Genomic DNA, 16,205 nt, shown 5'->3' on the forward strand with positions numbered 1-16,205 from the left:
GAGCATACGAGGAATAGGAGAGTGTTTCCTCTCTTGTATATAGTGTCCCATATACAACAGCGTCAGCCACCTACAAAGGAGTACACGGTGTGATTCTGCTGGTAAGAGAGATGAAAGTTACCATTCCATAGTTCTGGAGAGATGACTCAGCATTTAAGAGCACTAGCTGTTCTTCCAGAAGTTCTGAGTTTAATTCCCAGCACCCACATGGCAGCTTACAACCATCAGTAACTGTAGTCTCAAGGGATCCAATGCTCTCTTCTGGTGTACACATAAAACAAACAAAAATATAGTTTTTAAATAGGTCATCATGCTAGCAACTGGAAAACAAGACCGGTTTCTGTTCTTGTTTAATTTTAAAATTCTTGTTTCTTTTGTTTTCATTTATTTGTTTGTTTGTTTTGTAGACAACATGTATGACTGCAGGCCAGAAGAGGGTGCCAGATCTCATTACAGATGGTTGTAAGCCACCATGTGGTTGCTGGGAATTGAACTCAGGACCTCTGGAAGAGCAGTCAGTGCTCTTAACCGCTGAGCTCTCTCTCCAGCCCCCTCTTTTGTTTTCATTTTGAGACAGGATCTCTTATAGAACCAGGCTAGCCTCAAATCCACTGGTAGCTTCAAAGGACATTAAACTCCTTGCTCCTCCTGCCTCTACCTTCTGAGTGCTGGGATTAGTATCCCACCATACTCAGCTAAAGCCCTCATGTATTGATATGTACACTATTGATAGGAAAACTTGTTATTCGTGACTTGCATTCCTGTATGTACAAATATAAACACTTCAATGCATTTATTTAAAACTTTACTCACAATAATCTTGCAAAGAAAGATGCTCCAAACGGATCTTTCCATGTAGTGTTACATAGGGATGAGAAGCACAGCTAGGACTCCGTGTTCCTACACACCATCTCCTGCCTTTATATCTGATTTCTTTCACACGTCTAGCTCAGCTCCTCACTGGGCTTAGAGTTACCAAAGTTGGGCACTTATTTTTGCAGTCAGTATAGGGCTGGAAGCCATAGTTCTGAGCATGTTCAGTGAAGAATGGAGTCAGAGACAATACCCCACCACTCACTCACTTGTACCTCCCTTTCCTCCTGTACCCTCTTTCTGCTCTGGCTCTAATAGACTTCCTAAACTTACCCTGGCTCTTTTTACCTCTCTGTACCCCAGGTAGCACCAGCTCTTGACTCCTCGCTGCTGGGCCAAATCAGTGCCATCTTTGGGGCAAGCCAACTTCAGTCTTATGCCCAGAAGGGCAAGTAGAAAAGAATACATGAAGGGGTTGAGCAAATGTCTGTTATGATGGCTCCTTCTTCCTACTTAGGCTATCTATCACCCCATCCTTCAGGCATAGCCATCAACTATATGCTAATATAAACTGGATGTGAGTTGGGCACAACTCCATGTGGTATCAGCTCAGACACCAACTCCCATCTCCCTCTGGCCCCCAGGACTCTGCTGTCTCCCTACCTAGCAAGCTTCTTCCCCCAAAGAGCGGCTGTCTGGTCTGGCAGCTCAGCAGGACAGGAAGCAGGACTGTCCTTCTGTCTCCTCCTCCCCCACACAGCTGGGAAGCCTTCCATCACTGCTTCCCGAAGAACCAAGACCTGGAGTCGATAAGAGCCTCCGCTGAAAAGGTTGCCAGCAAACCTCCCCTCCCCCAGCTCAGGAATCTAGTGCTGGTCTCCGCCCCCACCCTTAGGCTATGCCCCACCTGAAGCATCAAACTAGGGGATAGGGTTTCCTGTTAGCTGCCTTGGGCTTCTTATGCATTTTTGGTACTGGACAAAGCATGATGTATGCAAAGTGAACACCTCATCCCTTTTCAAAGGGACAGTTTTCACCCCATCTGACAGCAGTAGGTGACTCATTGCTCTGAGTTTTATGTCTGGCCAGTGCCTCAAATGCAAGCTGTGGTTGACTTAACTCAGTGGCAGTCCAACAAACAATGGCATCAGGTTTGTGCTGTTCATGTGTACCCTGATCCTTACCCCTTAGCGGTAGGTTTTCCTGTCCCTGCAGACCCTACCCTAACTCTCTCCCAGGCCTTGTCCTCTTTTCCTTCCTAAGTGCTCTCCCCTCCACTCATCCTGGACTCTTGTGACCCTGTAATCCTTCTCCTCTTAGCCTTGGACCTTGCTGTTACTTCTCCGGGTTTCTGTTTGCTATCTATAACCTGGAGCTAAATGTTTTTCCTCTTGGGTAGAGGGCTTGGGCAGCATTGAGGGAAGAATCTCATTTGTGAAGGCACCAGGGTATACTTATAAGAGTTGGAGTCCTGGTTGTTTGTTTTTTTGTTTTTTTTTCCCTTTCTTTCTTTTTCCTTTTTCCTTAACATATGGGACTTGGTGACTCAAGACATTAGTGGAATTACTGAGGCTCAAATTCTTCATATATTTTTCTCCAGATTCACAGGTTCACAGTGCCCTGGGCTCCATTTCCTGTCTTTTCATGATCAAAAGGATTTGAGAACATTTTCTTTGGATCCTTTAGAGATGACTAAAATAAAGATAGTATCAGAAGTGCATTAGTATAAAAGATTAGGAAGCATTGTTTGAGAAGAATGCTTGGAGAGTGCTCAGCAATCACTGATCTAGCCAATAGATTATAAACTCCCAGAGGACAGCTGCCTGTCAGGTTCACTATGGCATCTTCAGGGCTAGCTTACAAGGAACTGCCAGAAGCCCCTTCAGGAGAAGGGAGAGAGTATCCCTAGTCCCCACATTGTGCTACGGAGCCTGAAATCCAGAAAATCAGTTGAAACCGTCTCCTAGTTACCTCTGCTTGCTTTACCTTGAATCTCGGGCAGGTAACAGCAACCCAGCCCCAGATGTGGATAAGGTCACACTCATCCATCTTTGCCATCCACCTTTGCCAGAGGCACTTCTGCTGCGTCCCACTCTAGCATCTTCTTGACTACAGCATGGATAACGCTGGCTTCCTCTTCCCTGCCTTCATGCTTGCTACAAACCTAATGGAAGTTTAGATAGGAGTACTTGCAAGGTCCTTTTCTCCTGGATCTCAGGGTAGGAGGGAGGAGAACAGAAGGTATGCAAGGTCCTCTCTTCCCTCTATGGTATGGGCCAAGAAGAGTGAGGAGTTGGTTTGCAGAGGTGGGGAACAGGGAGGAAATCAAGTGGAGATTTGTTTGGGGAATTCAGCCTAGGGCATCATGCTTGCTGGGTAAGTGCCTTATCACTAGGCTACATCCCCAGCCAGGGTGTTGAGTGGAGGTAGGGGAGGGTGGGGTGGAAGCCAGAGGACAAAGTCAGATCATCTCCATATTGGGATTAGACAAGGACTGGCCTTCTATATGTATACCACATGTCTGAACTCGGGTTGGATCTCAATCTCATGCTTGCATCACAAGTACTTGTTGTGTTTTTTATGTTGAGATAGGATTTCCCTAAATTGGCTTAGGCTGGCCTTGAACTTACTCTGCAGCCCAGCAATGCTTTAGTTTCCCAAGAAGCTGGGATGCCAGACCTGCACTACCAGGCTGGGCTCAGGATGTCGGATCACACACTGGGTTTGGTCACGTTGCCAGAGAGACCTGGAATCAGACCTTTGAGATGCCAGACACCTCCAGAAGGGTTGAAATGGACTTAGCTGTCAAGTCTCTGATCGAGAAAGCCCCTCTCAGCAAGACGGCCAAGCAGGCAGGTGGCTGCTCAAAAGAGGGTTCCCTTACTCTATCCTCAGGTTGCCTAGTCCAGCTGCCTCAGAAGCACAGGTCTGGGCAAGGCCAGAGACCCAGCACTGCAATTAAACCAGCCCCACAATTGCGAGTTCCCAGGAGATCCTTGCCCGCCTCCGGGTCCCTCGTCCTGGAGCTTGCAGTGACTGGAGAAAGGCAGGAAAGGGGAAGGACAGTGCCTTGCTGCCATCTCTTCGTTTCCTGTGCTGGGGTACACATTCCTGGGGCCTTTCTGAGTGGAGACATCTTATTCAGAGACCTCAAGGTAGCACCATGGTTTTGACTTCTGGTAGGCATTCCAAAAGGAGAATAGGGTACAATTCCAGGCTGCCTTGTACTTCATTAACAAGTTTCCTATCTCCCTTCAGGTTGGGAATCTCTGAAGCAAGGTCAAGTGGGAGTTTAATAGTCATCTCTGAGACTGTGCAGAGGGCAGTCTTTGAACTCTGCCTACAGGTGGGTGGTTCCCACCACTGAATAGTTTATAATTTAAGCGGGAGGGATGAGACAGCCTGGAGGGAAATGAGGGAAATGCCTGGGCTTCCTAGGGGTTCTGAGTCCATTAAGAGCTATGGTCCTCACACCTAGTTCTAGAATCAAGTTCGACAACCAGCCTGTACAGCATCCCTCGTCTAGTCTTCCCAGCAGCTAAGAAATCCCGGCGTGGGTAGAGACACCACCCGAGTAGATGCTAACACATTAGGGAAATGATTGCTGTACTCTGACAGTGCAGCTTCTCACACCAAACCCTCAGATTGGATGCTTTAATAGCTGTATACCTCCAAGGGAGTCACCTCAACACACAGCTACACCTTCAACGGGGAAAAGTTTCTTGCACTTTGTGTGTGGAGGGGGTGAGAAGGGGTGGGTGAGGAGGAGAAGGAAGGCAATACAAAGTCCTCCTGGATGGTGCATTAAACTCCAGCCTACACATTTCCTGTGGGAGCATTTGGATGTTTTCTTGGTAGGAAAATGTGTCCCCAATAGAAGCAGCTTCTCCTAGGCCTACTCAGTCTGCCCCCGCCCAATTTTGTCTAAAGCTATTTAGGCAGAGACAAGCTTCTCATCTTCCCATGCAGGTTTCAACCCCATCATGCTTTGCATCCTCTTGGGGAGACTCAGCCAGACCTGGGCCATCCCGAATCTAAAGAACTCCCATAAGGTGAACACACAGAGAAGTTCCTTTGTATTCGTTTTCCTTCCTGTCCTTAGATGCCAACATAGTCCTGGAATCAATCAGCTGGGAAAGCCATTGGCTTTGAAGCAGGAGGCTGGAGGAGAAAAATGAGGGGAGTGAACCCCTCCCCAGACAATTGTCAGGTGGGACATCGTTCTTCCTACCCTGGGTCTGTACATATCCTGTCTGAGATGGAGTACCTGGTCTTTGGTGGGGTGCAAGGAAGCCCAACTGGTTTGCATGGTCCCCAACCCTATCGCCCTACCCACTGCCTCTCATGGGCATTTTGCACTAGCCATTCTGAGCAAGAAATTTATTTTCTTTTTTTTTTCTTTTAAATTTTATTTTATGTGCATTGGTGTGAAGGTGTCAGATACCCCGGAACTGGAGTTATAGACAGTTGTGAGCTGCCATGTGGGTGCTGGGAATTGAACCCAGGGCCTCTGGAAGGGCAGCCAGTGCTTTTTTGCACCTGAACACTGTCCCTCCTTGACCCTCTCTCACACACAGGGAACTCAGCTTTGGGCCTTTTGCTTGCTTTGAAACTAATGGGGAGGACTCAGACAAATCGGGCTACCATCATGTTTGACATGACTTTGCTTACACTGGCCCATGTGACTCCCACAGCAATTCTATATAAGACATAATACAGTTCACAAATACAAAACTGAGGCTCAGAGTGGCCAAGTGACTTGTCCCCAAGCATGCGGACAGACACTAGGTAGCAGAGCCAGGCTCTAAAACCTAGTGTCCTACCTCCATTGCCGTTGCTGTGATAAAATACACTGATGAATGAATTTAGGGGAGAAAGAGTTACTTAGTTTCCAGTCCCAGTCCATCATTAGAGGGAAGTCAAGGCAGGAGCTGGAACCAGCCATTCATGTTCATGGTCAAGAGCAGAGAGAAAAGGAACACATTCATGCCTACTATTCCAACCTCTCTGCCTTCTCATCTCAAAATCAGGACCCAAAGCCGGGCAATGTGCCATCCACTTTTATTTTTTTATTTAAAAAAAATGTTTAATTCTCCCCCCAAAAGCCGGGCAATGGTGCCATACACTTTTTTTTTTTATTTTAAAAAAATGTTTAATTCTCCCCCCCAACCCCACCCCCACTTTTTCCTCCCTCCAATCCCTCCCAAGTCCCCCCTCACTCCTTCTCACATTGATGGCCTCTTTTTCTTTGACTATTATTATACATATATCATTATGTATATCAATATATATATATATTACATTATTATTATATATGTATCTAGTTTGAGTCTTCCCACGTCCATTAACGTAATTAAGACAATCCTTCACAGGCATGCCCACAAGCCAGCCTGATCTAGATAATCCTTGAGACTCTTTCCAGGTGAATAACAGATTGTGTTAAGTTTGACAATTAAAACTAAATATTTCAATTGGTTTGTTGGTTGTCTGCCTGATTCCAAGCCCTGTTTCATCAATGTCCACCTCCCTACCTGATCCACAGGGTTGGTGCGTATGTCTTTAGGGTTCTTCTACTCTCCTGCTAGGCAGCAGGCTGCTGCCTGAGTGAGGGGAACTCTCCCTGGAGACAGACAGCATGGCATGGTTGGAGGTGACCCCTGGAGTGCCACATTAGGTGTCCAGGCACAGTTATATGCATTCTTCAGCTGGTGGTGTGGTGGGGTGCTTCAAGGCTAGGTATATGTCTACATTCCTGCGACCCAGAATCTCCTTTAGTCTATGATTTTAAGAATGGAATTAAGTGGAAATGAACTGGGCTCTGAGGGTTCAAGCTGAGACTTCTCAGAGCTGAGTACAGTAAAGGCAATGTGGGGCAGAACTGGTGTGGCATGATGAGGGACAAGGGGCAAGTGGTGCAGATAGAGTGCTATTGAGGAATCCTTCTACCCTTGACGGCTTTTCAGTTCTCTGAACAATTTGGAACCTTTGACTTGAACCCTTAATGTAGGTCCTGTGTAAAATCACTCCAGGAAGCTTCTAGGTCCACAGAGGTCTGGAGGTGCTATTGGAGGGCTCAGGGAGATACAGTCTTCCTAATCCGACAGATGAGAAAATGAAGGCTCAGAAAAAGCCATGGGTGCCGCCCACACCTGCTCACCAGCCACTGTGGTTGTTGAGACTTTGAGCAGGAGCAGCAGCTGCAAGTCTGGCCAAGGGAGAAGCCCAAGGCAGCTGAAAACTCTTTCCAGGGCCTCCTTCAGTAACCAGTTCCCTTTACTGTGCAGGTGGAGGGGTGGGGGTGGGGGTACTCCTCTAGGCTTCTCTTGTTTTCCCCCACCTGCCTGTGTGCGGTTTGTCTGCCGGCGCCACAGAGGCGTTAAGGCTGGGGGAATTTGATCAGTGAAGAGGGGGTGTTGTCTCAAGATGTAAGCGCAGTACAATCCTCCCTCCTCCTCCCCTCGCAGGGCTGAGATGCCCTTCCACCTCCCACCAGGGGCTCTGGGGCTAAACATCTGAAGGCTACAATAATGAGACAGCTGCCCTGCATATTCAACTTCTCTTCTGGAACACTGCTCCCCATGACCCTGCTGCTCAGGGGCTGGGTGGACCTAGCTCAGGATGGGGTCAAGTGGAAGGTCAGGTGCATCCCTGGGGCTCCTTGTCTCTTTCCCTTGACAGTTTTTAGTGCTCCTCAGCTATGTGGGGCTCCTGTTCTCAGTATTTCTCTGTTATCTTGCTCAAGCAGAGGGCAAGAAGGAAGAATCCCAGGTCCAGGAGCATACTAACTCTCAAGTCCACTTGGGTTAGAGTGTTCCTCTCCCTGGATGACCAGACCCAAGCCATCAGCAACATAGAGTAACTCCTGTCCAGTGCTCTGTCCTGCCTACTGCAGCCACAGATGCTCAGGTCTTCAGCTTCTGTAATCCCCAATACAAGGCCAGGCATAAGGTGTGTCCTGGAGGAAGTCCTCTCTGCCTTAGGGGACATATTAGAGTTTCTGCTTCTCTGTACTGTCTGATCTTTATGTAATTCCTTCCCTCCCTGAAGCTTTCTCAATGAAATGGCAGCCAAGCTCCTCACCATTACTTTCCTCTTCCTGTGTGCCTTGGAGAGCACTGGAAAACCCAAAGGGCCACCATAAACCTGGCTACCCACAGCATCAGTCATTAGGTTCAATCCAGCCTGTGCTCAGGGCACTGGACACATGGTCCTTGTTCTCTTTCAAAGGGTTTATAATCTCAGCTGGGAGGAAAGACAGAGCTGAAAAGCTAAATCTTAACACCTGAGGAGCAGCAAGATCGTACTACAGAATTCAAGGAACAGAGTTATGGAGGGTGGGGGTCTCCCCTTTCCTTCCTGCATCTAAAGCAGCAGGAACAGCCCCTCAGATGTGTCATCTCCCTGACATGTGGCACAGCCCCACCACCCAATGTCATTGGGGTATCCAGGACAAGGTGCTGGAAACCCCAAGTCTCCCTGCCCCCTTTCACTGTCTTTTCCCTCCTTCCCTCTCTCCCCTGGCGATGCATGTCTATACTCAATTCTCTCTTTACAGCAGGGATCTAATGTTCGGCTGCTTTACACCCACTCTGAATGCTGCCAGCGAATAATGACTAAGGTGGTGGGTGGAAGTACAGCAAGTTGAGACCAATTTAGCAGTCCAGGGTGCCAGGAGGAGGGTGATTTAGCATCAAATGGCTTTGCAACAGCAAAGAGGGTGAAGCTGCCCCCGGAGCCAGCAGGTCACTGAGCCAAGTACACAGCCCTGCCCTGAGCGCCTGGGGCAGGGGTAGCACCAGCCACCTGGAAGTCGACTGGATGAGGTGCACACACAGGTTTCAGAGCACAGAGCAAAAGCCACTCCCTTCCCTGATCTCAGTTCGACTTGAGGGCTTCCCTTGTATGTCCCTCAAGCTGGGGGTTTCAACCAGACTGGACCCTCCCCTGGGAGGAACTGCAGCTAGGAAGAACCCATAGCAACCTCCAACTGCTCTAGGGGTGATAGAAATTGAGGTCCTGTGGAGTTAGGGAGTGGGCTGACTGAGCACACCTCAGGTCATGCCATAGAGAGGCAACTCAGGAAGACAGGGTGTGGGCCTTCGGGTTTGAAGATCCTGAGAGTCACTGAAGGTTTGTGTCACATGATAAGATTGTGCGTGTGTGTGTGTGTGTGTGTGTGTGTGTGTGTGTGCGCGCGTGTGCGCGCGCGTGGGCATCACAGGAAAGCATAGTTCAGAAAGAGAGACAATGTTAGGGAATGAATAAATTCGAGGGAGGGAGAGAGAGAAAGAAAGAGAAAGAGAGAAGGAGAGAGGGAGAGAGAGAGAATATGTGCTCTGGTAGCTGCCCTGAGGGCATCTCCATCACAGTGATTAAGTGACACAGCAAAGCTATTGGTGTCTGCAGAGAGCTGCCATTGTTCCAGGTAGTGGACACAACCCACAGCACATCTGCTTAGGTGACCATTTAGCCTGTCACTTAGAAGAATCAGCCTTCTACTGTATTGATTAGGACCATCCCCTCTCTGTGCCGTCTCCTTCCATGTTCCCACTGATGTTTCTTCCTATGACACTCCACCCTCACCTGGGGGAAGCTTCCATGGGAGATAAACCCTGGAGTCTGGCTTCCACACAGTGTATTGACTCACAGCAAAGAGGCTGCTGCCGTGCTTTATTCTGGAACTTACCTGTTGTGTACAAGGTGCAATGGGTGAAGGTGCAAAGATGAATCTGGCCATTCCAGTTACATATCATTAATTCAGCTTCTCTGGAGGAAGCATTGACTCTAATTTCAATGTGGACTGTATCAACAAATGCCATGAATTAACTAATTTTAAATCTAACATATTAAAGTCATTCTTTAAAGCAATCCCCAAATAGATATCATATCCCTAGCTACTTCCTAGCTTGATTTGTGCTTAACAGATATGGCATATATGTATATAGCTCTTAGGAGTTGAGAGAAGCACAATAAAACTCAAGAAAAATTTGAGGCCTTTATCATCCTCCATTTACAATAATTGCTAGAGCAGCTGAACTCTTACAATTAAGAAGTTTAACTATATTTATTTGTTTGTTTGTTTGTTTGTTTACTGAGGCATGCATGCTATGATGCCAAGGGTACCTTGTAGGAGTCAGTTCTCTCCTTCCACCATGTAGGACCAGATAGTCGGGCTATGTGACAAGTACCTTTACCCACTGAACCATCCTGCTGGTCCAAATTTTAAAGATATTTCTTTCTTTCTTTGTTAGGCCTTTGCCAACAACTTAGGGAGCATACATCTGTTTAATTAATAAGACCAGGGGCTGAGAGACTAGCTCTGAACTAAGGTACATTCTTAGCATATACAAGGCCCTGGGTTCTACATCCAGCAGTATTCCCTCCCCACAAAAGGAGAAGAAAATTTAAAAAAATGACTCCCAATAGCCTCATAATTATGCTACAACTAGAACTCAAGTCAGTTGGGTTTAGGGTTCAATACTCAGTTGAAAATTCTGGGTGAATTCCTTGACTTTTTCCTCATCTGCCAAATGAGAGAAGGAACAGCATAGGGCAGTTGGGAGGTTTTCAATGATAATAACAGGAAGTCCTCTTTTAAAATGGAGCTTCTATACCAAAATAAAAGAACTATAAAATAATTATTTGGGGAAGTCTGGATCCATTCAAAAGCAAACCTGGACGTGTACAGGCACAGGACTCTAATCCTAGCACTTGAGAGTCGGGCCCTGGAAGCTCAGGGTTTCAAGGTTAGCTTTGGCACCATATACAGTTCTAGGATAACTGTGGGGGGGCAATTAGATAAGATCCTGTCCCATAAAATCTAAAGAAGAAGAAGAGGAGGAAGGGGAAGGGGAAGGGGAAGGGGAAGAGGAAGAGGAAGAAGGAGGAGGAGGAGGAGGAGGAGGAGGAGGAGGAGGAGGAGGAGGAGGAGAAGAAGAAGAAGAAGAAGAAGAAGAAGAAGAAGAAGAAGAAGAAGAAGAAGAAGAAGAAGAAGAAGAAGAAGTCGTCTTGACATAAATCACTTCCCAGGCAGTTGTATAGTTCTTGGTTGGCAAGACCTCCCAAACTTCCCATCATGCTCTGGAACTATCTAAAGAGGTAGCTGTCAGGACCCAGCCTCCCCAAGAGGTTCTTTCAAGCTCTCAGATGCCACACGGAATACTGACCTTACCTATATTGCTCTACCTACTCTCCTTACATCCCACTTAGGTTCATCTTCCAGGCTGAGCTCCTGACCACCTTCTCTTTGGCATCTCGAATTCACTTCCATCTTGAGACAGCTGTTGTGTTAAAGATGGTGTGATCCCATTTTCAGTGTGATTGTCACTAATTCATAAATGCTAGGTTCTCTTTCTAATCATCACCAAATGGAACCTCTAAGCATTAGTTCACTTTTTCAAAAGTATCATCCATTTTTCTAGCATCTCACACAGACAAGCCATTTAACAAACAGCAAAATGAGGGCTGGGAGCATAGCTCAGTTAGTGAAGCATGCGTGAAGACCCAGGTTTGATCCCTAGCACTGAATTCAGGTGTAGTGGCACATGCCTGTAATCTAAGTACTATTAAAAGAACAGAAATTCCAAGTCATTCTCTGAAATTCCAAGTCATTCTTCAGGCCAGCTTGGGCTACATGAGACCCTGTCTCAAAACAATTCTTAAATAGAAAATAATGGAATGCAGATTTTCAAGCTTGAGTAATGATCTTCCAAAGAAAAATTAAAATGATCACGGGCCCCTGAGAGCATATATATGTGGCCATCAAAATACGAGACATACCGAGTGACAATGCTAAGAGTATGTGAAGCTAGTCTTGGCCTTGGATAAAGCATGGCCAAATTACCTCCCTAAACACCACAGCAGTTCACATCACATCCCTCAGAAGAAGCCTCAGAGTGTCCAGTCCAAACTGCAGCTGCAGCAAGATCCGTTCAAAGGCAGACTCAAAGAGCTGAGGTGTAAATGGCTGAGGAGACCCCAGGCAGTTGGAAACTTTTCTTTTTTTAAACCCTTATCATTGTTGGGCAACTATATGCCCCAAAGCTCGAATGTACAAACTCCAGACCCCAGGTCTAAATCAGGCCTAGCACCTTCTCCTATCACATCTGCTTTTGTGGGTTGACAAACAGAGTAGGTAAAGTGAGGTTTTCTTGGTTCTAAAAACTGTCAGGACCAGGGCCTGGGATGAAATAAAGCTCATCTAGGCAGAACCTTATAATATAGCAAGGGAAGTGAGAGGCTGTACCAGTGAAGTGTGCCCATGCAGAAACCTACCACTGGAACCAGAGTTCCCTACCAGCCCTCTTTCCTAACACTCTGCTGAGCAAGCACTTACTAAGAGCAGTCCCAGCAGTCAGACACGACACCCTGAGCTGGGACTCACTGTGTGATCTCTGCCTCAGACACTGTAGGTCTTGGGAAGCTGTGGTAAGAGCTCCAAACGGTAGTAATTATCTCAGAAGGTATGGTATCTGGACCTGAGGAAAAGATAGGTGGGGGACTATCCTACAGATAGTGGCAGATCCCTGTGGTTAAACAATGTTGTGAGGGATGATGGCACTCAGTAGATAGTGTTAAACTTGGTTACCATATTGTTCATTCATGAGTTGACTTTAAGTTGCTTAAAATAGGTGGTCATTACCTTATTGACTGGATTTTTTTGTTTGTTTTTGTTTTGTGTGTTTGAGCTTGTCCTGAACTTCCTATGTAGTCAAGACTGGCCTTGAATTTCTGATCCTCCTGGGAAAAGTAAGATTACAATCTTGCACCATCATAGGAAGTTGTATGTAGTGCTAAGGCTCACCCCCAGAGCCCCTGCATGCTAAGTAAGCACTCTTTGAGCTAAACTGTACCTCCAGCCTGTGGTAGTCATTCCTAAGCTTCACTGCAGGTCCCAGAGCCTTGCATTTTGTAGCATCCAATGAAAATTTGTGAAATGAATGTTAAACAAGTGTAAAGGCATAAAAATAAGTTTTCAGGATTAGAAGGCCATTTTTATCTCGTTACAGCTCTATCTACTTCTTCACCCATACATGCAGACATCTGGCTTCTTAACACTGCATGGCAATTGTGCACACTCACACTCAGAGGATTGGCACACTCAGCCCACTCCACCCAGCACACTTCTGCCTCAGCTTCTGCAAAACCATCAGAGGTAGATAGACAGACAAGGATATCTCCTTCAGGCACAAAAGCACACAGACTGAATTGTTAAAGCAGGTTTGCCTTGCAGAGTGCACCAAGACTGCTACAAACATTAAAACATTAAAAATAAAATATTGAGCAAAAGCAAATGTCCAATCCTTCAACTTGCATAGAGACTCTCTAGAAAGATGCTCTTCTTTCTTTTTCCACAGACTTTTCTTCTCACCTCTAGCAGGTGAGTGCTTGCTTTTTTGGACCTCATTAGCTTTGGACCTCAGGGGAACACCCTTTCCTTTTGGTGCCTCAGTTTCTTCACTGGTAGACACAGACTAAATCATATCTTATGCTAACCTGGTAGTTATGCTGTGAGGATAAAGGAGATAACAAATGAGATAATGTCTATGATGCACAGAAAATAGTCAGAAGAAAGGACTGGATAAATACAAGGTGTGGACCATGCCTGATTAGGGTGTATTTTCTGCCCACAGACTCCTGCCCACACTCTGCTCTGTGCCAACCTTGAACACTCTTACTCCTATAAAATCTACCTCTAATACCCATGTGCATACACCTTTCAAATACCTCCATTTTCCCTCTGCCTTCCTGCCTGCAGAAAATTGTTTTTGAACTTGAAGGAAGCTCAGGTTACAAACCCTCAAATGCCCCTACCAGCAGCCAGGTTCTGCATGCTGGAGGAATTGCATGCAGGCAGCTTATCTCTCTGTGGATGGGCTCTGAGACTCTAGTAGATTGTGTTTCCGGGGACCCCAACAAAGAGAGGGATCCTTTTGGTGGAAAGCCCCTGTGAGGCTGCCCAGAACCCAGTGCTACTTTATTAGCTGAAAAGCAACTCAAGGACCATGCATGAAGGCTGAGGGCAGAAGGCATAGGTGCTTGGATTCCTAAACATCCCTTGTGCTTGAGAAATTGAGGACTGAAGCCAACAGGTCTGCAGCACTTCCCCAGGCCTGGCAACCCAAGGGCGAGCAGAATACTCACGTGCCCCAGGGTTTAATCTCTTCCACTTGGAGTAGGAAAGGAAACATCATCTGGGTCTTGGTTGCCTGTTGCTACTCAGTCAAGCTAGGGCAGAATGAGCTGCCTAGGCAGAGGGGATCAGACCCCCTGTGATGAGTGAGGAAAAGGAGTGAATGAAGTGTGTGTGTCCCTCCGTCCAAGCTTATTCACTGTTATTCCTTCCAGATAGACACAACGCACTTCCAAAGTTCCACCGTCAAGGTAAAGTTCACTAGCCAGCCAGTCCCCAACCGCTGGATCCTCTTTCGGGGGCCTCAGTCCCTGTGATCTCACTCCTTCACCTCCCAATTTTTCACCTCCACCTTCATGTCACCTAACACGTTTCCAAGATCAAATTCAGGTTTGGGAGGAAACACCCCCCAATCCCCCATCCCTGTCTAACAGAGACAAAGACAGGACGATTGACTGACACACCTCATTTACTCCCGGCTGGGGCCAGATCAGCAATGACAGGGGAGAAGACCCCCGCCCCGCCCGCCCGCCCGACAGTTACATGTAGAAACAAAGACACCTAGACAGACGCAGGCACAGACAGACAAAGACCGACAGACGAGCGGACGCACTCCTGAAGTGGCATGCTGCGGGGAGCGCAGCTTTCCCCGCGTCTGGGCAGCGGGCACAGCTGCAGACACTCTGCGGGGGAGGAACAGGACCCGGGGAACCCGCACCTTACCTGTCTGTCCTCCTGCGCCTCGGGGCTAGATGCAAATGGCTGCAGATTTTGATTTTTCGGTGTATTTTATGTTGTGTCCCTGTCTCTTTTTCTGTAGAGCTGCTGAACCCAGCGCTCAAGTCTCGCTCCTGGGAGCAGCAGAAGGGCAGAGAAACTTTCGGACTGGAACCCCGTAGTAGCCGCCCAGCGCCCGCCAGCTTGCTCCGGCGCGCTGGCCTCTGTGCCGGGTCCCCAGCCGAGGGCGGGGAGGGGCGGGGAGGGGCGGGGCACGGGCGGGGCGGGACCAGCGTCGGAGCCACTCATTGGCCCGTGCTGCCGGCGCCCGGTCTTGCTCTCTCCCCGGCCTTTGTTCCCGGCTGACAGCTGGGGTTGCTCCGACCTCCTGGCTCCTCTGCGCCCACAGCCCGCGCGGGTCCCGCTTCGCAGTTCCTTCTCTCTCGTTTCATCACACCCCACTCGGGGGCTCCCGTCTGCTCCGCCTTTCTCTCGCTTTCTCATGTTTTCCCCATCTTGCACGATCTCCCCGGTTCCCGCTTTCACTACCTGCATTCTGTTCGCCTTCGGATTTCCTTTACCCATTTTCTGCAGTCCTGTCTTCTCTGCTACTGCTACCTCTTACCACTGATTTCGCCAGTACTTCAGCCCCAGACCCTGCAAAAGGTTGGGATTTCCTGGTTCAAGGACCAAACTAGCGGCCTAGAGGGGTTACGAGGGTAATGCTTCACCCCGCTCCGCTTACAGACTGGAGCCAAGAACAGCTGCGCTCCACTCCTCAAAAATTTCAATTCAAATTTTGCCACTTCGGAAGCCGGGCCTGGTGGTGCGAGCCGGTAATCACAGAGGCTTGAGAGGCTGAAACAGGAGGATTGTAAATTCAAGGCCTGCTTGGGGGACACAAAACGAGTTCAATGCCAGCCTAAGTAAGCACTGAAGTGTGGTCTTGTCTCAAAATATAAAGTGGAAATATGACGAGGGGCGGCCTGGAGAAGTAGCACAGTGTTAGAGGGTGAGGCCTTAGTTTCGATCCCCACTACTGAAAAACAGCAACCATTCACCCACTTTTTCACCTCCTGTCTGAGGGTCCACTGAGGGTGAAATTGTGAAAAATAGGCCAGCCTGAAGGCCGAGGCGCTGCCCGGAAAGTATCAGTCCAGGCCTGAAAGGGGCTGGTTAAGGGGAGGGGAAGAGAAGGGATCACTAATAGAATGGGGGAAGCAGAACGCTTCTGGCACTCTGCTGCCGCTGCCTCCTGATCTTGACCCTGGACTGATTTTAGGTTTTGTTTATTTCTTTAATTCTAGGCTTCCTGAACACAGCCATGGGGAGAAACAGACAAATAACCTGTAATACCAGCACTGGGGAGACTGAGACAGGGGAGTTACCGGTTTCATTCCAGACCGCCTCTCCATCTGAGACGGATTTCTCCTGCTCCTCTATAACTGTACCTTTTAAAGTTCCAGACCTAGCGCTCCATCCTTCCTCACCCTCTGCAACCACCACAGGCTGACTGATGCCTCTGTTGACTCTATGTCCCACT

General features: G+C 47.9%; 1 protein-coding gene across 1 annotated transcript in view; it reads right to left on the minus strand.

Moving 5' to 3' along the window:
- Positions 1 to 14,897, minus strand: part of Lzts1 (leucine zipper tumor suppressor 1) — a 55,451-nt gene extending 40,554 nt beyond the window's left edge. Inside the window, exon 1 of the mRNA XM_036166843.1 lies at positions 14,669 to 14,897. The gene's annotated coding sequence lies outside the window, so the exon portion shown is untranslated. The remainder of the gene's footprint in view (positions 1 to 14,668) is intronic.
- Positions 14,898 to 16,205: the final 1,308 nt, after the last annotated feature.

Source organism: Onychomys torridus, chromosome 17, assembly GCF_903995425.1.
Source record: "Onychomys torridus chromosome 17, mOncTor1.1, whole genome shotgun sequence".
NCBI lineage: Eukaryota > Metazoa > Chordata > Mammalia > Rodentia > Cricetidae > Onychomys > Onychomys torridus.